The 27,616-nt window shown below is 42.9% G+C and overlaps 1 pseudogene; it reads left to right on the top strand.

The window, feature by feature from the left end:
• On the top strand, window positions 1–26,869 carry LOC129064504 (LETM1 domain-containing protein LETM2, mitochondrial-like; annotated as a pseudogene).
• The last annotated feature ends 747 nt before the right edge of the window (window positions 26,870–27,616 follow it).

Here is a 27,616-nt window from a genome sequence, read left to right as displayed (position 1 = left end):
ATGGTCAGTGTAGCCTTCCAGGTTGCAACTTTGAACAAGCGGAAAGCAAAGGTGACTCAAAGGTTAAGAAGGGCTCTCGCTGTCTGACTTTTGCAAAGTTTAGATTATCTTCCCTTCGGGCATCAGCTCATCCCTTGCCCTAGGTCTTCTTAAAGCGTAACCTTGGGCACTGCATCAGAAATACCCAGTTTCCAGAACTACTGAACACATATTTCTGAGGGGGGAGACTAGGAATCTATGCAATTTTAAGGCACTTTTGGGGGAAATTCGCATTCACTAAAATTCACTAAAGGCACTCTCTGGGGCCACAGCTCTGGGAGGTCACCACTCACACCTTACCTGGTTCCTAGGCAGGTGCGGCTGACGGCACAGTCAGGGTCAGCAGTATTCCCGCAGGACCCCGAGTCAGACGGGGCAGTCCCACACGCTCAGCAGCAGCCTGTGGGCTGGAGAGTGGCAGCCTCTTCGGAGAAGTGGCAGACCAAGCAGTGTTAGCAGCACCGGCAACTGTTTGTGCCTTCCACGCAGGCTCTTCCTTATATGGCGCACCAGGTGTTGCCCCACCTTGGTTAAACAATGATCAGCAAACAATCGGTGCCCAGAGAGAGAATTTTGGATTGAACTGCAAGATCTTCCTCATACTCCACCCCAAAACAGTCTTCCCCTGATCCCATCTCACTTCCCGGAGAGCTCAGCTGCTGATTTCTTGGAAGCCTGGGTTTTGGACTTCTCATTGTTTCCAGATATTCTTCATGCCTCATTCCCATACAGGGAAGTGCCGTTGCCACGTGGTGCAGATCAAGAGTGGCACTCAGAGTAATCCCACCACCTAGTCTTTCTGCCGGAGAGAGCATCTTTCTGTAAATAACTGCAGAATACACGAGCCCTTGGGTGATGAGACTGGGAAGGTCTTGGCATCATCCCTGCTTCATGGATGCGGGAGAAAACAATGAGGCCTGCGGAGCAGATGCTTCCTGACTCCAGAACCCAACAGCGAGGCTCACCCTATGTCATAGGAGAGAGTGACAAAATAGGTAAGGAAGCAAGAGGAATGTGGAAATCACCCAGAACAGATGTGACTGCATCCATCCTCAAACTGTGACAGGTGAGAAGAGATGGGATTTGGAACATGGAAAAAAGAATCAGAGCATTTGGGAAACATGGCTCAGCCCGCACTCCTGGGAGGCAGGACCATGGGTGAGGAGGGGTCATTCAATGACTGAAACTGGGTTTGCATCTCAGTCCTACAATTTTTGGCTCTCTGATTTGAGCACGCCCCTCCCTCCTCTGAAGCTTAGTTTACTAATCTGTAAAATGAGGATTATTATACTAGCCTCATCTTCCTCGTATTTATTTACAAGGATGCCTACATCCCAGGGGACACACTCTGTTAGGACTTTAACTATAAACACAGTAAGCAATAAATATACTACTGAATACATTTAATTAATGAATAAATACACATACTCATATATTTGTAGCATGTGCTCAAAATGACTTTACTAATAGGGTATGCAATCAAAAACATTTGAGATGGTTACCACGGTGACCATCAGGCATACTGTGCTACTGGGAGGGTCCCTATGTTGACTAGATGAGGCAAATATAAATATGGCCTTCTAGAGTTATAATACCATCTTAGCAATTGCCTGAACAAGCTATTGAGGACTTGTGTTGATGTCTCGTCTTTGTTCCGTTTATGGTGTTCGTTATTGTACCCTTCATGGAATTCTTACTACCAGTGTTTCTGAAACCCTTCTCAGAAATGTTGCCATCAACTTTTGAAAGTGAATCTAAAAAGGAAGAAAAACAGAAAAAGAAAATGGTCACAAAGTTGGAACTAACAAAATTTCTTCAAGGAACGATTACAGAAACAGCAAGGAGGGAAAGGGCCAAACTGGGAGAGGCCTCTGCACAGTTCTCATCCCTTATCAGGCGGGTCCAGACAGGCCACAACCCCAGCACAGAGTCGACAGTTCGCTTTTCCAAACTGTCTGAGGGTCAGCTAACCCTGGAGCACTTAGATCGACCTCAACCCGTTGCCCTTTGCGAACTACTAGAACTGCAGTCTTTTGAAACCAACAATTTGCCCCACTTTCATCTCCTAATGAAACTGAAGCCTACATAAAAGCAGATGATGAAATAATTGCCAGGAAGGGGTGAGCTTTGCGTGTGTCAGAGCTGCGAGCCACTGGTAGGGCCCGAGGGATGAGATCACTGGGTCTCACTGAGCAACAACTGAGACAACAGCTGAGAGTGGCAGGGCCTCCCCGTGAAGGAGAATGCCCCACCCCCCTTCTCTTTTGCTCCTGTCATGAACCTTCTACCTGATAGATGTGAGCCCCAAGCCAATTGAGGTCCCAGTAAGTGGAGAGGCTCCAAAGATGGACATCCCTGTGGAATCATCTACTTCTCCTGAGTCTAAAGAGAACATGGTGGACTTAGCACCTCAGCTGAAGGGAGGTAAGGATGAAAAATGCGTGCAACGGCCACCAGTTACATCTCCACCCATAATACCATCAGCTCCTCTTTCATTGCATAAAGGACCTGTCACTTCAGCTAACGAAGCTACACTCCAGGCCGGATCACAAAAGACAGCCCAGAAGAGCAAGATTAGTTCCGAAGGAGCAGAAGGATGCCTGGGGGATGAGCTCACTTTCTCTAGCTTCCTGCCCTCAGCAGTGGCGTTCACAAAGGCCCTCCATGTCGCGCGGAGGCGAGACAGGGCACGCTGCCTCGGGGAGCACCGCTCGCGTGGCCGCTCCTCCCGAGTCCGGGCAGCAACTGCCACGGAGGTGGGCATGGAGCGCGTCGTGGGGAGTGTGGCACTCCCGGGATCGGAGGGTTACCGTCCAGGGCCAGCTGAGATGGGAGCAGGGCTCTGAATCCCGCAGAGCCCGTCCCGGGGTTGTCACGGACTGGCGGGGGGGGGGGGGCGGAGAATAAACACAAGTCGTCGCACACACTTCTCTGTTTGCCAGGAGAGGGGCCGTGGCACATCCCTGGAGTGGGGAAGCCCAGAGTCCCTTGGTTCAAAGACTTTTATTGAAAAGGTTATCAGTGAGGCTAGGTAACAGGAACGCACAGGTTATCTCAATACATCAGTATGTTAATGTGCACAGAGAATGGGTGATGTTTTGAAGAAAACAAACGGCTAGAACACACCGATTTACACGGGTCAGAGAGACTTGTAAACAAGAGAGAGAACTAAACAGGAGAGCGAAGTAAACACAAGAGTGCCTAAGGGTCTAGGGTTAGGGTCTGTGAATAATGTAAATTTCCTTCTCAGCATGAGCTGGCTAGAGCGTCTGAGGGAAGAACAAAGCACACTTTAAAGAATTTACTTTTAGGCCTGATCTCCCTGGGAACCACCAGATCTCATTTAGGACTGACTCCGGTATTGAGCCTGAGCCAGGCAGGGTGAGAAACCCATCAAGAGACAAGGAGACTTCTTTAGGATAGAGTGAGCACTCCAGCCATGTCCAAGCCAAGCCAAGGGGTGCGGACCTTTTTGCCCTTTCTCCGTGTCCCCCAGTTTCTTGTCTGCTACCAACATTCAATCGGCATCTGTCCTAGGTTGTACACTTCAGCTCGAGATAACTTACCCGGAATGGATCATCAATTATCCATGGCAAAGCAGAGAGGCAGGAGCTATGCCCCTGCTCCGGGGGACAGGTTATGTCTCCTCAGGAGCCTGTTTCTCCATGGCCTCCCTGATTATTTCCAGCCCTGGGGCCCTCCTGCCTGTCGGAGGGGTTACTGTTCTTGAAACCAGACAGGGTGTTTCTCAACACCTCCCAGCAGAGACTCTGTCTATTTCGAGTAGAGGACCAGCCACTTAGTCCTTGGGACAGGCCTCTGAGGCCTTGTAAGCATTTCAGATGATGTCAGCAGTGAGACCAAGTTCAGACCATTTAGAAAAGTATAATGGCAATGTGTATTTCCTCTGTACCATTCTGTCATCCGACTAAACTTTGCCTCGTGTTGTTTTTAACAGCTTCATATGAGTGCCCATGTCCTTTAAGGGAGGGTTTTTTTGTTTTGTTTTGTTTTTTGGGTTTTTTTTTTTTTTGCACTATGGAATCAGCTTAGTGCCTTAGATAACTCTCAAGTAAGAACTTGAGAACTCCCAATATAAATATGGCCTTCTACAGTTATAATATGATCTTAGCTATTGCCTGAACAAGCTATTGAGGACTCTTGATTTCTTGTTTGGTTCCATTTATGGTGTTCGTAATTGTACCCTTCAGTGCATTAGTGCCTTAGTGCCTTAGATTGTACCCTTAGTGCCTTGGATAACTCTCAAGTAAGAACTTGAAAACTCCAAAAACCATTGTAAGAGCGCCTGACTAACTTTTTCAAACTGATCCATCAGTAGGAACAGTACTTTATGAAATGGAATAGGTAATTTCCAGTAAGGTCTTTCTAGATATAAAGAAAAAAACTTCTTGGAGAATAAAATTGGGAGTTAGACTGGCAATCAAAAAAAAAAAGAAAAGAAAAAGCATGTGAAAGCCATAGTTTCAGGAAAAGGAGTGTGAAATGCTTTAGAAAGTCCCACCCACATAGGTATATCTTGAGACAGCGCCTAAAGGAAAATAACTGGGAGTTTTCCTGCTCACTGATGATGGTTTTGTCTTCTCTCATGTCATAAAACAAAGCTTCCTCTTAGGGCAGGAGCCATTGCCCCTGAGCTGTCTTCAGGAATATTGAATTAAAAAAGGAAAATATCTCTCAGAGAAGTGCTCCTGGAGCCAAGAGGCAAGTGGCTTTGGCTGATAGTTATGCTGTGAGCGTGGCTTAGGTGAGGGGCTCTGGAAGGAAGACCTGTTCACAAACCCAGGGGAATGTTTGCTTTCGGGGTTCCCTTGGCTCTCAGATGTCCTCTCTCCTCATTCATACAGGCTGCTTAGAAGCCACCTTGCAGCGGTTTGTGTGTTCCAGAGAATCCCAGCCTGGGCGATTAAGCATGTTAACTGTAGCTGGAATTTTCTAGCTGGATTTCCTCCAGGTCTGGGGGAGCTGAGGCATGCCCCCCGGGCCCTTCTCACCCTGGGCAGTTTGCACCTGCTCTGAGATGTGTGGGACCACCTCCCCTTCCAGTAAGACCCCATTGCCCTCACGGCATACAATGGCCTCTGTGTCACAAGGCGAACTGAGGCCTCCACTGTCACCACCAAATACGCAGACCTTACTATGGCCGCCCAAGCCTGGGCCACCAGGGCTGCACCTGGTGTGTTCACTGGATGCAGAAAATGCTGTCATCACCGCTGTGCTGTGGCCACCATAGGTTTTTCTGCCAGCATCATGGCTGTTCCCACGGCTGCCACGTGCATCCAGTGGCTCACACCTCATGCTCTCAGTGTCCGGCAGAAACAGAGAAATTTCTCTCTTTTGCACTGTGCGGGCTCAGAATGAGTCACCCCAAGATTTGCTCCCTGTGGTACATGTATTGCTTTGAGCTAAATGCAACGTGAGCCACAGCTCAAGAGAAACTTCTGTCATCCCTTAACTACAAAGGAGCACTTAAGTGAGGGTTCTTGATGATAATAAGAAATTATCAGAAATAACCTCTTTGACTTATCTACTACACATCTGCTCTTCTTATCATCTAGAAGGGACCCTTTGAAGCTCTCAAGGTACCTCCTCCCTAAATCAGGATGTCTTGTATACCCATCTTCCCTTTCTGTCGATGAACCTCTTCTGCATGGGGAGGATCTCTGACTCTCTCATGTATGCAGGGTCCCCATACATTTGTTATCTATTAACTCTGGTTATTTTCTCTTTATAATCTGCCTCATGTTTATTTGATTACTAGACCAAGCAAAAGAATCTTGAGGGTAGAGAAAATTTCTTTCAACCCACAGAAACTTCCTCTGAGCCAAAAAAAAATCTGAGCTAGCCTGGGCTACAGTCCTTGAGCCGGCCTTGCCCACAGGGAGTCTACCTCCTGTAGGAAAGACTTCTTTCCCAGGAGACTCTTTACTCATGCATTTAGTGCACCCCTCAGCGCTTCCCCCCTTGCCAACCTCTAGCCATGCTTCAAAATACCAGACCCTGGGAGATATATCTCTTCCCCCCTCCTCCCTTCTTCTTCAATCCTCCTTCTTCTCATCATCTTCCCTCCTCCTCTCTATTTTTTGTTTTTCCATCTGTTTCCCCTCTCTCCCCTCCATCATTCTTTTGCCAACTATTTCATGGTGGCCACCTGCGCCAGGACCAGAAGACACAGCAGCAGACCCAGCGGACACAGAAAGCCCTGGTTGCTCAGAGTCCAGCGACAGACACACATGAAACCAATGGCCACATGAAGAGCTGGATGATTTCTCTCCTGGTCAGTGCTGTGGAGCGGATTTACAGGATTTTGAGAGCCTAGTACAGGGCAACCGCACCTCGACGGAGGACTCACGGGAGGTCCTGTTGAGGAGTGACAGGCGAGGGGGAGCCCATGAAGAGAAGACAGTGGTGGAGGTGGTCCAAGCAGGGGTGAGAGAGGTGAGTGGTGAGAACGTACACACCTGAAGTGGACAGCTTGATAGACTTTTGCAAAATGAACCCAGGTTATTAGCAGCACCCAGGATTTTGGACACAGCATTGCTGGTACCTAAAGCCCCTTTGACAACCCCTCCCAGTCACTATATTCCAGGATATGCCCAATATGAACTGTCCCCAGCCCTGTTCATTTTTGATAAGCCCATCCTCCCTTTATAAGAAAACATACCCAGTATTGATTTAGGAGATTAAATCAAATTTCCCCACAAAGTATGACAAAGGGGACTACTGTGGCAGAGCAGACAGGTATACAAGGTGTGTGCCGCGAGGTAAACATAGCATCTAAGAGATTTCGTTTATTTTAACATTCTGTGGGTGGAGCACCAAAGTCAACAAGGTGAGGTGATTTTTGTTAGTTCCAGAAATAAGAGTTGACCAGAAGCTCACCCAGCATAGTTTGTTGTGCTACAGGCTGTGTTCTGGATGGATTATGAACTATCAAGGCATGTTCTTAGACTCAGAACAGTAGGTAACAAATGAATATTACATTTAAGGGAAGCATTATGATCACTCAGGTTTTCAAATCAAAGAGCCCTGGCCCTTCCATCTACAGTCAAATTTTGGACAAGCTACTTAATTCTCAGCTTGTTTCCTCAATGCCAAAAAGGTGAGGATGATAGAATCTAACTCATCAGGCATCATGGGAATTAAAAAGCAAAGGCAGAGAAACTGCTTAATATGAAGTCTGGTACTTAGTAACTATTCAGTAAATGGTGACAGTGATTTAGTAATCCAGACATATACCCGGTTGGTGGAGGTTTAGGAAGCCAGATGAGGAGACAGGCTGGGACTCCTAAGGTGGAAACCAGAGTCACTTATGGAAAGGACAAAGGTTGTAACCCAGGCCCGGGAATTTGAGCCTGACATACTGACTGAGAGAAAGTATGGCGGGGAATAGGAAGTCATTTTCACTTGTTTCTTAAATTTCCATTTCCATAAATAAGGCCACGTACTTCAAGTATTGCCTGAATCAACCAGCAGAAACTGGCATCATTTGTTTCTGGTGTGGTCACGTGTTGCTCAACTGGGAAAGAAGCAGCATTTGGCGATGGAGTCATGAACTCCTTTACTAGTGTGGAAACCTCAGTCCTGGGTGGGCTGAAAGGCCACGAGCCCCTTCCCAGCCTCCTGGTACGGTGGCTGTGGTGGAGGGGGACTAGAGAAACCCAAGTCTCCTGCGTGTGCTGAAGAGGTGGCAGGCCAGCACTGAGATGCATGTCTGTGTTACAGCAGGTTCCTGGGTGCTTGCTCAGCCCCTCTCAATGTCCCAGCATCCCTCAGGGCAAACTCCTTCTGTGGACGCCCAGGTCCAGGACCGCACACTCAGAGAGTGCTCGCTGTCACTGCAGCCTGAGGCGGACTTTGTCCTGGGGTTGCCAATAGATCAGGAGTTAAGATAAAGGACTCTGGTTGCTACTTCCTTCTTTGATTGCCTCCCTGATAAAGAAGTTCTGAGGAATTTGAGGTGAGATAGTCTAGGTCAGCCAGTGCATGTCGTGGGCTAGGGAGAGAGGGAGTCAGCTGTACTCCCTACTTTCATATTTTAACTAACCCAGAACCTTCTGGAAAACCCTTCTTTCTTCCTGAAAGGTGATGTGTGGGCAAGGACAGGTACAGATCAGAAATATTCAAAGTTGGTGCATAATGGCTGGAAGACAGAGGAAGAGCATTTGGTAATTGGTGGGGGAAAAGTTCCCTTTCGCAGGAAAGTCAATAACCGACCGTGGAGGGGGCAGACCTTGGGGAGGGGAGGAGAGGCAGCACGTTCAGGGCAAAAGACAGGCAGGCAGCTTCTGGCAGGGCCTGGGAAGCCTCCGGATGTGGGGGCAGTGCCGACCAAAATTCACATGGGGGCAGGTGCAGTGGGAACAATGAGTTCTGAATCAATCACCTGAAGAGGCTCTCAGTCCCAATGGCTGGACCTCCAGGGACCCCCTAAGAGCACAGTCTTGCAGAGTCTTTTAAGCCAGTGCAGCTTCTGTGGACTGATTTGGGGGGTTCTCCATCTTCTCCCCACCATCATGAACACGGAGACTAATTGAAAAGGATGCCTGTGCTCTTTGGGGGAGGGGGAGCAGAAAGAAATGGATGTCCTGAGGAGACTGTCTTCACCTAACCTAGTGCTGGGGTATCAAAAGGGACAGAGCAGAGAAATGAACTTCCAAAAGAAGAGGCGAGCGGGCAGGGACCTGCGAGAAGAAGAAAGGGGAAGCCCAGGGCCTGGACCGGCAGAGGGGCCTGTGGGCTCCTCGCAGGGCCGCTAATTGTCCTCGGACACACTGCGAAACATAACCCGAATAGTTTCATTTATAGGCATAGTGGCAAAATCACAAAGAAATTCAATGAGGAAGTTAAAACTGACAAGTACTACAGGGTGCGGAATAGGCTGAGATGCCTCACAGAGATCAGACTCCAGTTACACTCAGACTCGCCTGTTATCATTACAAAATGCAAGATGGGTGGGCAGAGGAAATAGCGTGCTTCCTGGATGAGAAAATGCTACTGGGGAGGTGTGTCCAAACCCATCAATATCTATGTTTATCCATCTTAGAGCCACACTTACACCTTGAGAGGACTGTCCGTAGACAATGGACCAAGGGTGAAGACAAGCACAGTGTGCTCAATTGCACACTCTTCCTCTGAACAATCAAGCTTTATTCATTTCTGGTCCGCTCATCATGTTAACTTTTTGTTATGCAAAACTGTCAATGCAACTGCACAGTGCAAAAAATATTGGGGACTATTTACAAACGATGCTTACGTTAGCCGTTAAAAGAGAAAAAAATAACCAGAGAGGATTTGCTGAAGGGGATTCTCATGCCCTGCTCAGATCCTCACTGGCAAACTGATCTGGTCATCCAGGATCTGCCGCCCTCCTGACCCTGGTCCTCCACCCTAGATGCCAGGCCACGAAAGCACCTCAGAGGGACCTGAAGGGAATTGGGGGCACAGCTCTGACGCACTGGACTCCGGGACTCAGAAGTTCATTTCAATCTGACCTCACTGGCGTTCAAGACCCTCAGCAGAGCTTTCCCCTCGGGGCCTTTTGCCCTCTAGGATCTGTCATTAACAACTGTACCAGGGCCTTCTCTCCCCCACCATGTCTTAGTCTTACTCCTTCTCTAGGCAGTGAACACAATGTTTTATTTTTCAAGCTCCAAATCAAGACAAAGAATTATAGAGAACTAAAATCCCCTTTCCTAAGAGATTCACTATCAAAAGTGAGAGTATATTATAAGACTATTCTTACCATGAGAACAGGATAAGATCATTGTATGCAATGGATGACCCAAAATACCCAGAATCATCACAGAAGAAGGTAATCTAACATTTAAGACAGATCACTAGCATGTTAACCAGTGTTGTATCTTATTAGCTGCAAATTCATCTCCCAAGACCCAGCACTGGTTAATAGGCTGGTGAACCTTCCTAAATGTTAGATTATCTTCTGTGCTTATTCCTGGTGTTTGGGGTCATCCACACATACAATTATCTTAAGTGGAGAGCCTATGAAAGAGAACTTTGTTTTGGAAAAACACTAATTTGAAAAAGTGTGTATAAGTCAGAAGTGTGTACCCAGCTTATTTATAAAGCTATCCTGAAATTTGTTTCCCACTATTTTTCATCATCTCTCTGTTTGCATGCATATTTAAATGCTAACTGGATCAGAAAGTGTTGAGGTGAATTGTATCAAATAAAATCCCTCAGCGAAAGCTTCTACCAGGAGGAAAACATGTGGGCAGTGATTTCAGAAGGAAGACATGGTTCATCAGGAAAAAATGGAAGGATTTTCTAGAAAGGAAGGAAAGCTCATGGTTAGTGGGTAGTTTTCTGAATCATTTAAACTATAGTTATACAAACAATTACTTAAATATAAAATATTCAGTACTAAGAAGTAAAAGTAGAGGACACTAGGAAAATTAGTTTTCTTAGCAATTCTAACATTTTTAAAAATAAGGTTTATGTTATTTTATAATAGTTATTACATATTATTGATATTTATTATGATGTTGCATAAACATTATTTTATATTTTAATACGTAGAGAACATCCTCGTTAATTATGCTCCCTTTACACAAATGTTCTGACTTTTTTATTATGTTTATTACTTATTTTTGCCTAAAACATCCTGATCTTTATTTTATTTTTTTATTTTTTAAAATTTCATTTATTTATTTTTAGAGAGAAGGAAGAGAAGGAGAAAAAGAGGGAGAGAAATATCAATGTGAGAGAGAAATATCAATCAGTTGCTTCTCCTACGTGCCCCAGCTGGGGACTGAACCTGCAACCCAGGCATGTGCCCTGACTAGGAACCAGCGACCCTTCGGTTTGCAGTACGATACCCAACCCACTGAGCCATACTGGTCAGGGCCTAACCTTCATTTTAAATGAGACAGGTAGGTCCAGGAAGGTTATGTAACAGCCCAGGACACTGGTGTGCTGGACACTGCTTCTACAGCTCCTGGGAGCCAATTATGTACATCTCTTCCGAAGTCCACATTCAGTGACTTCACAGGGTAGCTTCAAATCAGCCCTGAAAGAAGTATTTACACCATGGACATTGGCAAACAGTACAATCAGGGTTTCTTCCTTCCCTTCTCAGAAGCCATTTACCTCAAGGCCACTGGTCCAGGGCTTATATAAAACAACCTAAGTGTGTAGCTAGGACTTCAGCTCAGGCCTTCTGACAAATGCCTCTGAATTATTTAACTTCAGCAGCCTCCAGAGGATCTGACAGGCTATGATTCTAACCTATGAAAAAATAAGCATATGGCATCCATATTGGCATGTATATAAAGTCATCAGACACTGACCCCAAATATTGTATGTATAAGCTGAGTCTTAAAAAACAATTTAGAAAATACATAGAAAGTCTCAAAAATGCTAGTATGAATTGGCCAATATTTTAACTTCTAGCCCTCTATGCTGAGAAAATCATCCCAACAATAAAAAGAAAAATTGTGCAGATAGTTCATACTCAATTTTAATATGTGTTATGATGTTTTATTGCAACAAATTAGGAAAAGTAAAAATATTCAATCATAGAGGATTGGTAGGTAAATATGATACACGCCCCCTGGGGTAACAGATGCAACCATTGCAATTAATTTTATTAAGACTGCAGTATGACAAATGCATGTACAGTTAGGTAACAATTATGAAAAAAAGGAAACAACAATTTTATGAGATCCAAAACAAAACCTGTAAGTTTCTCTGTAGGCATTGGACTGATAAGGTATATTCCCTCCCTATTGGTTTTTACATTTTCATTACATATTTCTTCAAGACAAAAACAACTATTTTATTTGTTTTCAAATTAAAGAAGTAGGAAATATAGGTGCTGGGCAGAATCTTTGAGTTTTAGGGGAAAAAAACAGTTTAAAATATTTTAGGTATCTGATGAATTTTATATACTTTTAAGTATCACCACTTCTATGAACAAAATATAATTTTATATGATAATCAATTTGAATAGTTTCATTGCTTTCATTTAGCTGTGTTCTATTAATAAGTTTGCATTATTCACTGGAAAACGTAGATAGCCATTCAAACATACATGCACATATACACACGTAATCAACACTCAAAAATACAATAATGTGGAGTAAAAAGAAAGATAGAAATTTTATAGATGGTGCTATCTAAATTATTCTGCTATCTAAATTATTCTGCTTTTTATTAAGTAAATAAAATCAGATCAAGCCCATACATATAAATTTACAAAGAGGAAGAAGATTAGACAGAAATGTTTCATAGTATAAATACTGGTTATTTTTTAATGATAGTATTATGAGTAGTAACTTATTTTCTTGTTCAGACTTATGTATTTTCCAAATTATCCATAAGTACATATATTATCCAAACATTATTGAAAAACTATTTTTAAAATATTATTTTCTGCTTGGAAAATGGTATGGTAGTTCCTCATAATTTTAATAACCATGGGCTATAGCAATTCCACTTTAAAAGTGTTGAAAGATGGGACTCAGTTATTGCATGCCTATGTTCATAGCAACAGTGTTTGCAATAGTCGAAAAGTGGAAGCAATGCAAGTGTCTATCCATGGATGAATGGACAAAGAAAATGTGGTATATACAATGGAGTATTATTCAGCCTTAAAAAGGAAGGAAATTCTGATACATGTTACAACATGCATGAACCTTGAGGACATTATGCTAAGTGAAATAAACCAGTCACAAAAGGACAAATACTGTGTGATTCCACTTATATGAGGGACCTGGAATAGTCAAATTCATAGAGACAGAAAGCAGACTGGAGGTTCCCAGGGCCTGGGGGAGAAGGTAATGCGGAGTCCAAGTTAACGGGCACAGAATTCAGTGCTGCAAGTTGTAAAGGGTTCTGCTGATGGATGATGGATGGTTGCACCACCACAGGCGTGTCCTCAGTGTCCCTGAACTGTACACTTAACAAAGAGTAAAAAGGTAACTTTTATGTTAGGTATGTTTTCCACAATTTAAAAAACAATTTCTATCTGATCTGAATTAAAATCCAGATAATACTAAGGCCCGGATCACGTGATAAAGTTGATGGGAAAGTTGGAAGGCAGTGGGCCACGCTGTGCAGGGTCTTGATGGCCCCGCAGAGCTATTAAGCAGGAGGAGCGCTGGGGAGAAGGTGAGAGCAACCCTGATGGAGAAACCACCTGGCAGTCACGTGCCAGGTGAACTGAGCACGAGTGTCCAGAGCAGGGAAGGAAGTCAAAAGTTATCAAAAGCCTCCTGTATCCTGGATATGCTACATAAACCTCCATGTTTATGTCTAAGGAGTTAGAGGCTAAGAGAAGTGACTTGGCCAGAGTCCCAGAGCTGGCAGGTGGCAGACACTGTCTTGAACTCAGATGACACTGTCTTGAGTTCAGATGTCTCTGACCCCATATCTGTGTCTTTTCTTCATACCATGTTACTTCCAGGTATTAGAAATGAAAGGAAGGAGGAAGGATGGTGGAAGAGGAGAAGGCAAGGGAAGAGGAAGAAAGTAGAAAGGGAGAAGAAGGAAAGGGAGTGCCAGGAGACAGGGCAGTGAGGGTCAAGGCTGCAAACAGGAGCAGGCTTTCAAATAAGGCCCTGAGCCTGCATTGAACCTTTGACAGTTGTGGTTTGTCAGCATGGTAGCAAATTCATAATTATTTCATGGGAATTTAGCAACTCTAAATGTAACTGGCTCAGAGCTGTTGCAGAGCTATTAATCCTGAATGTTTATTACCCACCATTCAAAAAATAGCTTAATAAATCTGAAGTCCAAGTTACGGGGATGGTTATGGCATGCTATTCAAATTCTAAGCAATTACAATAAAACCATATCTATTGAGGGTAATGCATTTGTGGGTTGTTTTTTTTTTAATTTGATATTGGAAGACGCAGGAACTCGACATTGCTTTGAGCTGTTCTTTGCTCTCCATCTGGACTACAGCGGCCAGGGCAGGGCAGGGCAGAGGTCAGAGGCTGTCTATGGATTGCTGTCTGCACAGATGATAGACTGAGATAGGGAACACAGGCTTATCATTTTCCATGATATTTAGGGATCTAGACTCCCGGTGATGCTGACATTCCAAGTGTTTGGTTCCCTGTCCAGGGCTCAGCTCCATGTTGGGAGGTCTTTGGTCATCGTCTAGAAGGTAAGTGATTTGGGAAAAGTCAGGAAAGGTGACCTCTCCTCACAGGTCCCATCAAGATCAGAGACTTCTCTGCTCCATTCCTGGAGCTTAATGCAGCCACACAGAGGGCTGTAGGTAGAATGGAAGAAGACAAAACACACACACACAAACACACACTTCACAGTATTACTTACCCCTTGACCCATGGATCTCCTCTCACTCCCTGACATGTTGCCTTCCATTGTCTCCCACTAAGGAAGCAACTGGTTGAAGGTGAGGCAAAGAGGGAGCAGAGAAACAGTCAAGTGGAAAGGTATTGATGTAAAAGATTGCAGATCTGATTCTGGCCTTGGCTCTCATCTTTACTCTGTGGCTTTGGACAAGTCTCTTCAACTGTGAGGCCTCAGTTCCCCATTCCAGTTCTAACACTCTGGTTCTATGCTTCAATAAAGAGAATAGCAAGTGAACTAGAAGGACAGGCAGGAAGGGTGATGAGCAGAGGATCCCTGTCTGAACTGGAGACAAGACTTATTTACATCATCAAAAGGCAGAAGTCTGAATCCACCTCCTTCTGGTTCAAATATTTATCGAGCACCTGCCTACTCAGCGTGAAGTTCAGTGTTTGAAATCGCACATGACTGAGATGCATTCCCCTCTCTGCTAATTCAAACCTAGTGAACTATGAGACATATATTTAAATAATTATACAAGGAGGTAAATGCTAAACTTGAATTTTAGAGAAAATATTTTAGGGGCAGAGAGAAGGAAAGTTACTCATTTTGATTTGGGGAAGGGTGTGCTTAGGTCAGATTCAATGGAGAGATTGGTATTTGAGCTAAGTCTTAAAGATGGATGAAAAGAAATTCACCATTGAGAAAACTGGGAAAGGGAACCCCAGGTAAAGAGAAGAGCGAAGGTGAAGAGTCATGGAAGTACATTCATTCACCTGCAACATGTCAGAAATGGTTTGGGGGCACTCGGGATACAATAGTAAATCAGATAGGGCCTCCGATTTCATGTAGTTTACAGACAAGTGTGTAAGGACCAGTACTGAACAGTCAAACATATCAGTGAATAAGGTGGTATTAGGACATGGCCAATCCTGTGTGATGAAATGCAGGATGCATGATGAGGGAAACCTGGACATCAGCTTGAAAAGACACTAAATTTAAAGATTATAGTGGGTCATAGATGCAGTGCTTAGGAATTTGTATTTGTCCTTTAGGAAACTAACAGAGATTTTTTTTAATGGAATAATACTCCCAGATTTATGCTCTAGAACTAAAACCAAGTAAAGAATACATTCACTGGAAAGAGACTGGATGCTGAGAAACCAATACAATGTTATTACTATACTGTAAGGAAAAGATGATGAGGATAAATGTAGGGCTACATCTGTGGGAATGAAGATGTGGGGAGAGATTTGAAAGGCATTTCAGAGGCACAAATAAGATCTGGTGACATGAGCCGTGAACAAGAAAGAGGCAAAGATGAAGCTGTGTACAGACTGAGTGACTCTGGAAATGTTTACACCATTCTTGAAAGTAAGGAATACAGAAGGAAGAGGAGGGTAAATCATGCAGTTGAATTTGATGTGACTACAGGGCAGCACTTGGACCTCATAAGTCCAGGCTGGAGCTAGTGTTTGGAGAATCTTCAATCTAGATCTATAAATCAAAGCCATGAGAATGCATGAGACCACTCAGAGAAAGAATGGAGAAGAAGACTAAGTCATATTAGTGAAACTCATCCAGAAGGGGATGAGTGAAGGAATTCAGTATAAACATTAAGAGAATGATGTCCTAGAATTAAGGAAATAAGAAAAAAGGTGAAGGGGCTTTACCGGATAAATCCTTCCAGAAGGCCAACCAAAATCAGTAACCAGAGGAGAGCTGCAATGACTCTACTGATAAAAGAAAACAGACTTTCAGACAAAATTGTTAGTAGAGACAAAGAAGAGTATACTACTAGGACAAAAAAGATGTAACAAGTAAAAACACATATGTACTTAACAACAGAGGCCCCACATACATGAAGCAAAATGCATGACAGATTAAAGGGAAAAACAGACAATTTAACATTAATAGTTGGAGTTCTCAATATTCTACTTAATAATGGGTAGAACAACTAGATGGAAGATCAATAAGGAAATAGAAGACTTCTACATGTAGAACAACACTATAAACCATCTAGACCAACAGACGCCTATAGAATAGTCTACCTAACAACAGCAGAATAGATGCAAGTGGGATATGCTCCAGGGTAGACCATACATTAGTTCCTAAGGCAAGCATCAATAAATTTAAGAAGATTAAAATCATACAAAGTATATTTTCTACCCACAATGGGATAAAATCAGAAGTCAATAACAGAAGGAAATTTGAGAAATTCACAAATTTATGGAAATTAACCAGTATACTTCTAAATAACCAATAAGTCAAAGAAGAAATATTAAAGAATTAAAAATAGTTTGAGAAGAGTAAAAATGAAGACTTTTTTAAAAAATGTATGGGATACAGCAAAAGCTGTGCTTAGAGGAAAGTTGATAGCTATAAAGAATTACATTCTTTGAAAAAGAAAGATTTAAAAAATAAAAAAGATTTAAAAAAAAAACCCTAACTGTTCTACCTTAATTAAGAAACTAGAAAAATAAGAGTGTACCAAATCTTAAGCGAGCCAAAGGCAATAATAAAGATCAGAATGGAAATAAATAAAATATAGATTAAAAATAGAGAAAATCTATATAATTAAAAGTTGGTTCTTTACAAAGAATCAACAAAATTAATCTCTAACCAGACTGGAAAAAAAAAGAATACTTAAATTATTAAAATTAGGAGACATTACTATAGACTTATAATAAATAGCATTTTAAGGGAATACTATAAATAATTACAGGCCAACAAACTAAATCTGACCTAGATAAAAATAGACGTGTTTCTAGAAAGATATATACTGATTCAAGAAGAAGTAGAAAATCTGAACAGACCTAAAACAAGTGAACAGATTGATTTAGTAATCAAAAAACCTGCCACCGAGAAAAGCCCAGGACCAAATGGCTTCCCTGGTGAATTCTACTAAAGTTTTAGGGAAGAATTAGCGCTAATCCTTTTACAAAGTCTTCTAAAAAATAGAAGAGGAGGGGAATTGTAACTTTCAGACATAACCGGTGGGAATGTAAAAAGGATACATCTTCTTTGGAGAACAACTAGTTGTGCAGTTTTTCAAAAGTTAAACATAGAGGTACCATATGACCCCATTCCTAATTATACTCCTAAGTATAGATCCAAGAGAAATAAATACTCACATTTGCAAAAAAAGCCTTGTGTATGAATGAATGTTCATAGAAGCACTGTTCACAATAGCCCATGGGTGGAAGCAACCCAAATGTCCATCAACTGATTAATGAATAAACAAAATACGGTATCCATACAATGGAATATTGAGCCATAAAAAGAAATGACATTTTGATACATGCTACAACATGGGTGAGTCTTAAAAACCTTCTGCAAAGTGAATGAAGCATATACAAACGGCCACATATTGCATGATTCCATTTCTATAAAATGCCAAGAACAGGCCAATCCATAAAGACAGAAAGCATATTTGTGGTTGTCAGGGGTTGGGGGAAGAGGGAAACAAGTAAGGGGTACAGATTTTTCCAGGTGAAGAATATGTTCTGGAATTAGATAGTAGTGATGGTTCCAAAACCAATGTATTAAAAGGGCACATTTTATGGTATTTAAATTATATCTCATTTTTTAAAAATTACAATAGTTTATACATTTTGGTAAAAAAAGATATAGCAAAGATAATAGACATTCGATGGATCCATAGAACTGTTTGTAATTGAAGTGTTAGATAATTCCTCTGCTATGCAAAGAGAAATTATAAATTGACCAAGAGACTAAATCACAATAAACAGAACAAATTATAACAAAATATAATTCACAGGAGGGCATATGCAAATGGCACAAAATATACTTAATTCACTGACAGTCTTGGAAATCTAAATTAAAATAACAATAAGATATTATTTTGTACCCATCAGACTGGTAAAAACTAAAAAGAATTATCATATCTATTGCTGGGATGTTAAAAGTAGAGTGTTCTTGTGTATTGCAGGTTGGGATAGTAATATAGTTACAGCTATTTTGGAAGCTAGCAAACAACAATTATTAATTCAAAGTATATATATACTTTGACCTAGCAATTCTACTTCTGTGAATCTATCCTATTTAAATAAAAATAATAGTCTCTAAGGACACAGATGACAGAAACACAGACACATATATACAGGGGTGGGCAAAAGTAAGTGCCCTGGGCCATTGTGATGTTCTTTTGAGTAAATAAAGCTATTGTAATAAACATAACCTGCATGTCTTTTTTCCATACAAACAACTGTAAACATACTTTTGCACCCTCCCCCCAGTATATTTGCTGAATTGGCTATTGGAATTTATAATGACCCCAAACTGAATAGACCTATATCTATACCGTGGAATATTATGTAATCACAAAAAGTATGAATTGGAGAACTACCAGGTGATTTTAGAGGGAATTCCATGGGTTTCATTAGAGTAGAAAAGATACAGAAAGTACATATATAATATAACAAATCCCCTTTTAATAAAATAATTACAAAGAAAAATACGTGTATATATGCACATTTAATATACCAACTAAAAAGAGAGGGAAAAGACCATTATGGTGGTAGTAGCGGGGAGGATATTTAAATGGAAGCACAAACATGGCACAGAGAGCAGCTGGGAGGCTCCCACAGTATCCCAGGAAAGATATGATGAGGGCCTTGGCTAAATCAACGTCAGGGCCCAAGGGATCGAGCATCTCTCAGAAGTTCCCTTGGGACATCCTCTCTGGGGCTGTCTTTTGAATGTTGGGGTCCCTGCTTGCCTTCTGTCCTGCAGATTGGTGACTGGCCTGCTGGTTTCCCACTCCATGGCCAACACTCAGCCCTCTCTCTTGGATTTGTCAGTACCTAGTGAAAGCATCTTCACCGCTTCTCCCTCACCTCATCCTTGCCCCAGTCATTGTCGTGAGCATGCCCACCTATCCTTCTGATATTCTCCATTGATTTAGACCATTACATTAAAAAAACAAACAAACAGGGCCAATAAGACATGTATAACGATATCTTAATGGCCCTTTTCTATATTTATCCTTGGTCTAAATGGATAATAAAGACACCCAGCTGTGATCTTCCTTCACCTCTGTCTGGTCTTCTGCATGTTCTGTCTTTATCCCTCCTCTGGGAGTCAGCTCCACTCCTTTTTCAACTGCCTAGAGTGTCTAAGTCCTCCCAGGACTCCATGTACTCCTCCATGCCAACCCAACTCTCTTTTCTTCAGACCTGGACTAGAAATTCTCTTGTTGGCGGTGGGTTCATAGATAAGAATCCCATGGGCAAAGCCTTTCAAAATACACATGCCCGACACTCTCTCCACCTTGGTTCCCTCCTCCATGTATCACAGGTTCTGGAAAAAATGAGCTTTTTTAAAAATCAACAGTATTAAGATGGTACTACATACTATTTTCATTGTGGAGATTAGGAAACCAAAGACCAACGAGATTAAGTGATAGTCCTAGGATTTTTGACTCTAGAGCACACACTTTACCTACTGTACTCCCAAATCTGTCGGAAAATTTACCAACGGCTCCAAGCAGGTGCCTTTGCATCTCAAAGGAATCATAGGAGTCTAGTGCCACTTGTTTTAGTTTTCACTTTTCTGCAAACAATTACTGAACTTCAAGATGTATGTGCAGGGCATTTTGATAGTTGCGTGGAGTTGGGGATGAAGAAGTTAGAGGAGAGATACAAAAATCCAAAGATGAGCAAAATAGGGTTGATGAACTCACAGCATGTGGGGGAGCAGATCAGTGAAAAGAGGCCTTTACAGTCAATGTGATCGATATAATCAATGAGGCCAGAGGAAATGGGATTTGCCTTACCTGTGAAGGCTGCAGTGAGCAGGTATCTAAGGCACACTTAAAGTAAATGGCTCTATTTCGGCTGACCTGTTTCTAAACGGGAGTAATCCTGTTCCTCTGAACATGTAAAGCCTGCCTTCTTGGGATCCATCATGTTTCACCCTTAACTTGGGGGGCAGCCCAAAGTAGAACAAAGTCTACCACTTCCCCCCGATTCCCAAGAGTTCTGCAGGAACCAGGCTGCTGAGGTTCTGGCAGCGGGGACTTCTATACTTCCCAGCCTCCAGCAGAACACTAAGTACATGAGTCTTTAAAGTATTTATAGACATGAGTTGTGATCTTATAGAAAAGATAGAGGTTTACCAGGTGAAGAAAAAGGAAGAAAAGAGACTTATGAACAGAGGGAGGTGTGTGAGCAGAGGCAGAAGTTCAAAATGTTTGGAGTCGCAGATGGTGGACTAGGGAGTAAACGGCCTGGGTGGAGCCCCAGCTCGGACCTTCCCTAGATGTGTGGTCTTGGGCCTCTTTCCCAGAAAGAGCAGGACATTTCTGATTCTGAAACAGAGAAACTGGGGGAGGGGCAGGGTGGAAGTGGCGGTGATGCTCAGATTGTAGGTTTGTCCAGATTATAAAGGATCCTGCATGAATTTGAGCTTTAGTTGGGGGAAATTGGGATTTTTAAGGTGAGCGTTGCAAGGTCAAAAAAATTAATTTTGATCATTTCCTCCTCACTCCCCAGTGGCTTTCCTGCCTGGCAGGAAATTCTGTGAGGCATTTGAAGAATGCCTGTGAGTGGCATCAGCCACAGAGAGACGGCAAGAGGAACGCACATCTGACATGGGCTGAATCGTGTCTCTCTCCAAAGGAGAGTGCAGCCCAGGCAAGGAGGGCGGTGTCCCAGCGTGAGTGAGAGGGGCCCGCCAAGCCAAGTGCTTGTGCTGCGCCTGCCTTTCAGGCCCAAGAACTTCTAAAACATCTGCTCTCCCTCTGTGCTTTCAACTTATAGAAACTGTCTCTTTGATCTAAAAGAAAAAAAAAAAAATGGATTCAGCCTCTAGGTTAATGCTGTTGGCTAAGGATTTCAGAGAGGCTGTATGACTTAAGGATGAGCAGAGAGCCAGGCATCGCAAAAGTAGCTGTGGAGATAAAGCCAACCCACTTAACCTGTATGAATCACAGTGTCCTCATTTATAAAATGTGATAAAATGGGGGTGCCACCCCATCCCATATTTCTTCCCAAGGAGGGGACACAAGAGGTCATGCAAGGTAAGTCTCTGCATCACATAGCTGTTGCCATATCAGTGACGCTTAACCAAACCCTCAGAACCACAGGGGCACAGAACAATAAACAGTGAATTAGCTCACGAGACTGTGGGGTCCAGATGATCTGGGTCCAGCTACTCCTGACTGCCTGCTAATGTGACCGTGGTCAGCTGCATGTCACTTAAATGGCTCTGCTGATACGGGCAGGGATCACTCATATGCCTAGCTATTGCTGGCCTGGGATGGCCTTGGGACAGTTGGGATGCCTTGCCTCTGTTTGTGGTCATGTTCTTCTAGTGGCCATGGCATAGGACAAGAGTGAGTGAAAACTTGTAAGTGCTTTTCAAGCCTCTGCTCACGTCCTGTCTTCTAGCATCCCATAGCCAAAGCAAATGACAGGGTTAAGCTGTCAGAGTGGGAGGGCATTGCATAAGGTGAGGGTGCAGGGAGTGGTGTAAAATTGGAGCCATTTTTGCCATCTACCATGGCCTCTATAGACTGCAAGCTATGCAAATAAATGTAAGATAATGTTTCTCTCCAAAGGCAATTTAATCAGTGTGTGCCTGTTGCATTGATTTACATGGGCATTGGCCTGTCTCAGACCTGATTACTTTCACAAGTTTTTCCAATTGCCCCACAGTTTTTCACAGCTAGCCTAAAGTTCCATTTAAAAATTATCTGTAAATTTTTCTTGGACAGCCAAAGCTCTCTGCTTTCTCTCCATCTGATATTATAGTGCGTGTGTATACGTGTGTGTTGGGAGGTGGGTGTTAGTGGTGATTTTCTGTTTCCATTTAGCTTAAGTCACCAGTGATAACTTTCACTTGGCAGTTTCATCAGGGCTCCTTCTAAATGTGCTGACATTTCAATTAAATGTCAGTGGCGTCATTCTGTTTACCAGCTGGAAGATTTGTAGTGGGGAATATTGGTAGTACCGGAGATGAGAGACTTCCACTTGGTGAAGTGCCAGCCAATGCCGTTTGTCTCTACTATATCCTGAGGGTCCTCTGCACTTGTGTTTTGACAGACGGATTGTCCCTTCAATATGTCCCTTGTGCTCTAGGTCAGGAATTTTCAAACTGTTCCCTGAATCCTAATGGGGGTGCTTCAAGCATTAGAACATGGAATAAAACTAATTTTGCCCTCCCAGTGTAATTAAAGAATAGCCTGGGTTAGCAAGCTAGTCAATTAAAAAGTTGTTATTTATAACTATATATTTATATATGTACACTGAGCTTTTTATTGGGAGCAGCAAAAGAAAACAGTTATTCTAATAGAGGACCGTGGAGCTAGTTAGCCTGGGTTTGAACCCCAGCTCTGGCCATTCCCTAGCTGTGTGCTCTTGGCCACTTATCCAGGTTCCTTTTTTTCTTTTATAATTGATTGTGAGAGAGAGGGAAACACTGATTTGTTGTTCTACTTGTTTACTGTATTTTGTCATGTATAAAGTGCTCCAGTATATCATGCACACCCATATTTTTGGCCCAAACTTTCAGGAACAAAATTTCATTTTAATTTTTTAATTCAATTATTTATTTATTTATTTATTTATATTTAGAAACAAAACCAATTATCATATTCCAGGGTATTATTTTGCATATGGATATCATTATTGCTTTCTAAAGTTATACTTTTAATGCATAAACATAAATAAAAAAATTAAAAACATTTATATAGATACAGAATTAGTACTACCCATATGTAATATGCATCCTTATTTTTCCCTAAAGAATTTGGGCAAAAAAATGTGCATTATACATGGTAAAATACAGTATGCATTCATTGATTGATTCTTGTATGTGCCCTGACTGGAGATTGAACCCGCAACGTTGGTATATTGGGACAATGTTCTAACCATTATCCAGGTTTCTGGGCCCCTGTCTCCATACCTGGGAATAATAATATTGTCTGTGTTGAGGCTTCAATGAGTTAAAATGTTTGAAGCACTGAGAGAAGTGTTGACGTGTTTGTTATTATGCATTATTAATACAATCCAACCAAAATAAGATACAGATATAAATCAGATGCAGAAGCTGATATCAAATATACAACCATCATCCATTGTTCCTGATTTAACTTTATTTGTTAATCCAAACAATCAAACAAAGTCTGACAGACTTTGTAAAAAGTTAAATATTATAAATTAGAAATTATAAAATAAACACATAAGTTCCTGCAGAAATTTCATTTGGGAAAAAAAAAGGTTCTGCTGCTTAAAAATTGTGAAAGCCACTGCTTTTAGCTGTCTCACATCATTCTGAATCAGGAGCTTAAAAAGCCAATCAGATTAACCCCTGTGGGCCTGGAGGCCAGATTTCAGAGTGAGCGTTTAAGTGTACCGGTAAGAGCCAAAATCATTCCACAATGGTTTCCACTGGCATGTTTGGTTGAACTGAACAATTTGCAACAGCATTTGGTGACAATAATCTTCTATGGAAATAGTAATTGCCTTGTGCATAGACGAGGGTCTGGAAACGTCCTATGAATGGATGCTCAAGTAAGGGAAGCCCCTAGGACTTGTGTGGCTATCACCGTCATTGCTGATAGGCCCAGTTCTAACATTCTGGTTCCACAGAATCCACAAACACAGCAGGATTCCAGGGGGAGCTGCAGCAGGTCCGTGCCTCTCCACTCCTGCCACCATGTGGAGAGATTGCTGCAAATCACTTTGATTCAAGTTATGGAAGAGACTGATGGGCCAGCAAGTCCAAACAGAGCAATAGCAGGCCCCCTCTTCTGCCAGGATGCTGTTGTGAAGCTGCCCTCGCTCTTCCTGTGCTTGGACAAAGCCAAAGGAGCAGCAGGGAGAAGGACAAGTGGGGATGCTATCAGTTCAGACTGTGCTCAACACAGCTCCCTGCAGTGGATAGAATCCACCCCATTGGACACACTGAAGTCTCTCTCAGTGACTCAACAGGGTTTTGAACTAATAGTTTCTGACTGCAAATCCCTTGTGGATTTTACTCTCCCAGGTACCCTCGGGGACTGCTTCAAGGAGGAGCTGGCAAGTGCCGAAAACTTTAACTTTAATTAATGAAAAGCTTACTTAACTTGCATTATCACTACTTTTGTTATCATCATGGCGCCCAGTTCAGTCGTTTCTGGTTTTGTGCAAAGCTGTGTATGCCTAGGAGGCCTCAGGGAGATAGAACCTGTTCTCCTTCAGCTTTTTCCATTGGGGGAGCCAAATGTTCCCACATCATGGGCTCCTACCTTGATTTTAGAGGCTTTATCCAAATCTACATAGTAGAAATATTTTATTCTTAACATTTCTGTTTCGACTGACCATGCACATTGTTCTTACTTGCCACACTTCACTGTAATATAAACACCTTCTGTTTAGTGCCAAACCATTTTTGTCAGTGCATGAGTACATAATTTGTTTGTATGTATCTTATTATCACAGGAAGAAAAAAAAGGCTCAATTCTGAAAGTGTGGAAGACATTGGGCTTGACCAGGCACCTTCCTTGACTGCGTGGGGATGGAGGCTGGTGCAGAAAAGATTGGCACCAAATTGTGAAAGGGCTTGTATTTTTATTTTGTTTTATTTTTCTGGGAAAGAAAAAAGGTATTGCTAAAGAGGAAGGTGGGCAAGCAGAATGCGGGACTGTAAATCTGAGATCAAAAAACAGAATTGAATGAAACAAAAAGACGCGAGTTCAGGCACTGATTGCTGTAGTTATTACAGCTCTCTTCACCTCTGCTTCCCTGTCTATGAAATGACTGGCCAGCTTGGAGTACGGAGGAAGAATCTAGTCTTGGAGCCAGATAAACCTTGCTAGCATGTAAATGCTAGCTCAGCTACTTATCAATCTGTAAACTGGGGAGAGTTTTACATACCCCATAGGATCACAGTGATGATACAACTATGGTGTAGAGAGCACAGTCCAACGGTTGCACAAGCTTGGATAAGCAGTAACTGTTTCAACTTCATTAATTTTATGGACTGGAGGTTCCCTAAGCTGTCTGCCAACTCAGATGTGCCATGTGATGAGAAAACAATTTAGAAGAATGAGGGTCTAGAAATTAAATCACTGGTTAATGAATTCATGGCTTAATCTATTTTAAAAAATCCTCTCCTGGCAAGAACCGCAAGGAAAATAATAGTAAAGATCTAAACATTTTGCTGAGAAAAAGTGATGTTGACTGGAGAGTTTTTCTTTAAAAGGTGCTTAATTCACATCACTTGAGGCTGCCCAGGCCTTACGGGTCAGTCTCTCCCTGCTCCCAGGAGAGGAATGGAATGACACGAGGAATACACCTTGAAAGCCTTAGATGATAAAAAAGGATTAAAAATCAATAGTCTTTCTGCTTCAACTCTTTCAATTTTGTTTTCATATCCCTTCCATAGAACAAAGCACAGCTGCTGAAAAATGGCTGGTGCATTTAGGAGCACCTGGTGTGTTTTGCCAAGGGACATAGGAAAGTTTTTCTAAGTGTCATTGCCAACTGCGAAAGTCCACTGCATCGACGTTTGCCGAGGTGGTGGTCCTGGGCCTTGGGGAAGGGAAAACGCTGGAGCTGTGCTGTCCAATATAGTAGCCACTAGCCACCCTCCAAGAGCTCCAAGGCCACATGTGGCCAATGGCTACTGTATTAGCGTAGGCAGAGAGCATTTCCATCATTGCAGAGGGTTCTACTGCGCAGCCCTGGCCTAGAGATGAATTTGTTGATCTAGAATCTGAGTCTCCAAATAGCAGAGGACACAGAAGGATATGAGAGGTAGCCTAGTCCTGCTCCAAAGCAGACGAAATGGCAGAAGACCTATTTCCAGTCCCAGCTCTGCCACAACTTGTATGTTGCCTTGGTTTAACAACCAAGGATCGCGGGCTTTGGTTTTCTCATCTATAAAGGAGGTTTAATCATTCATTCCGTCTGTGAGCTAATTATTTTTTAATATCTACTCAGATTATGCACTGTGCTAAAGTCTGTGAATGCCAAGAGAGGTTCTAGTGAGTTTCTAGCAGCATCCCTGAGAGCTGATTGAAACATACCACTGTGTCACAGGACTGCCAGAGAGAAGCACCCAGATAATACATTGAGCACCTTTCACTGGCCTTGGCACATAGCAGGGGCTCAATATGCTGTCTCCCTGTGCTGTCAGAAGCTGCTGGGGATAAAGAGAACTCCTTTCAGATCCTCTCTTCACATTTTGCTGTCTTTTGCTCATGTTGACAAGCTGAAAATGGCTTAGAGAAGAGACAGAGGAGTGATCCAGAAGCCGTGTGTCTGGACAAGTTATGGCCTTATTCCGAGGCCACCTCCACTCCTGCCCAGCGAGGTTACAGGCTACAGGAACCAATGGAAAGAAGCAGCCCCAGGGGCTACCCCCTGCTCAGATAAACCTGGAGTATCAGATCCTAAGGGAGAAGCTGGAAGAATTGCCTCCATATCTCATCTTGGCCCTACAGCCTCTTAGCCACACTAGCATCAGCAATTTACAGGATACAGGCAAGGAGGTGGATAGAAGAACCAAAGCTCAGACAGGATAGACGACCCATTTGCTTTCATGGTGGCTTATACTCAGGCCTCCTGAATAGGTCATAAGGACAGTTCTGGTGCTGAGGGCTGTTTGGTCCTCCCTGCCCACTTCGTTGCTTGTCTGTGTCTTGCGTCGTGGATATGCCCAGGTGAGGGTGCCTCAGCCCCACAGCCTGGTGCCTCCAGAGGCATGTTCTGGGCTAGAGGTGAGGAGACCCAAGGTTCTGTCCCAGCCTTAGCTGTATGATCTTGGGCAAGGCAACCAACTTCTGAGGGGCATGCATCATGAAATGTCCATAAGACTTACATGTGTTTTAACGAGAACCAAACATTGAAAGGTAAAAGGAAAAAGAGTGTATGGACCAAAGCCCAGGCAAAGATACCAATATTTTGTGACTAGCATGGGTATTCTGGAGAGCTACTGATGCCTGCAGTGATATCCCATGTAAGGAACCTGAAGCTTCAGGACAATGGAGAAAAGGCAGAGAGGGCTCCCAAACCCTTCCTGTATTACTAACGGAAGCCTCCTCCCCTAGCTTCCTTCCCAGCTTCCTTCCCTAGCCATCTATAACCTGAGAAGCTTGGGGGCAGTTGGGTCTCAGCCTTCCCCTGTAATCAAATCCCCATGAAGGAATCTCCATGCACTGATCCCATGGCCTGTGCTCGGACACTGCCGGTGACCAAGAGCTCACTCACTACTCATCAAGCCTGCCCATTCCATCTTTGGACAGTCCTGGCTTACAGAACAGCAGGACAAA

Source organism: Pteronotus mesoamericanus, unplaced genomic scaffold (assembly GCF_021234165.1).
Source record: "Pteronotus mesoamericanus isolate MK-2021 breed Mesoamerican mustached bat unplaced genomic scaffold, CSHL_Meso_final contig_101, whole genome shotgun sequence".
NCBI lineage: Eukaryota > Metazoa > Chordata > Mammalia > Chiroptera > Mormoopidae > Pteronotus > Pteronotus mesoamericanus.
The sequence above is the reverse complement of the archived record's forward strand: the minus strand, read 5'-3'. Positions and strand labels throughout refer to the sequence as shown.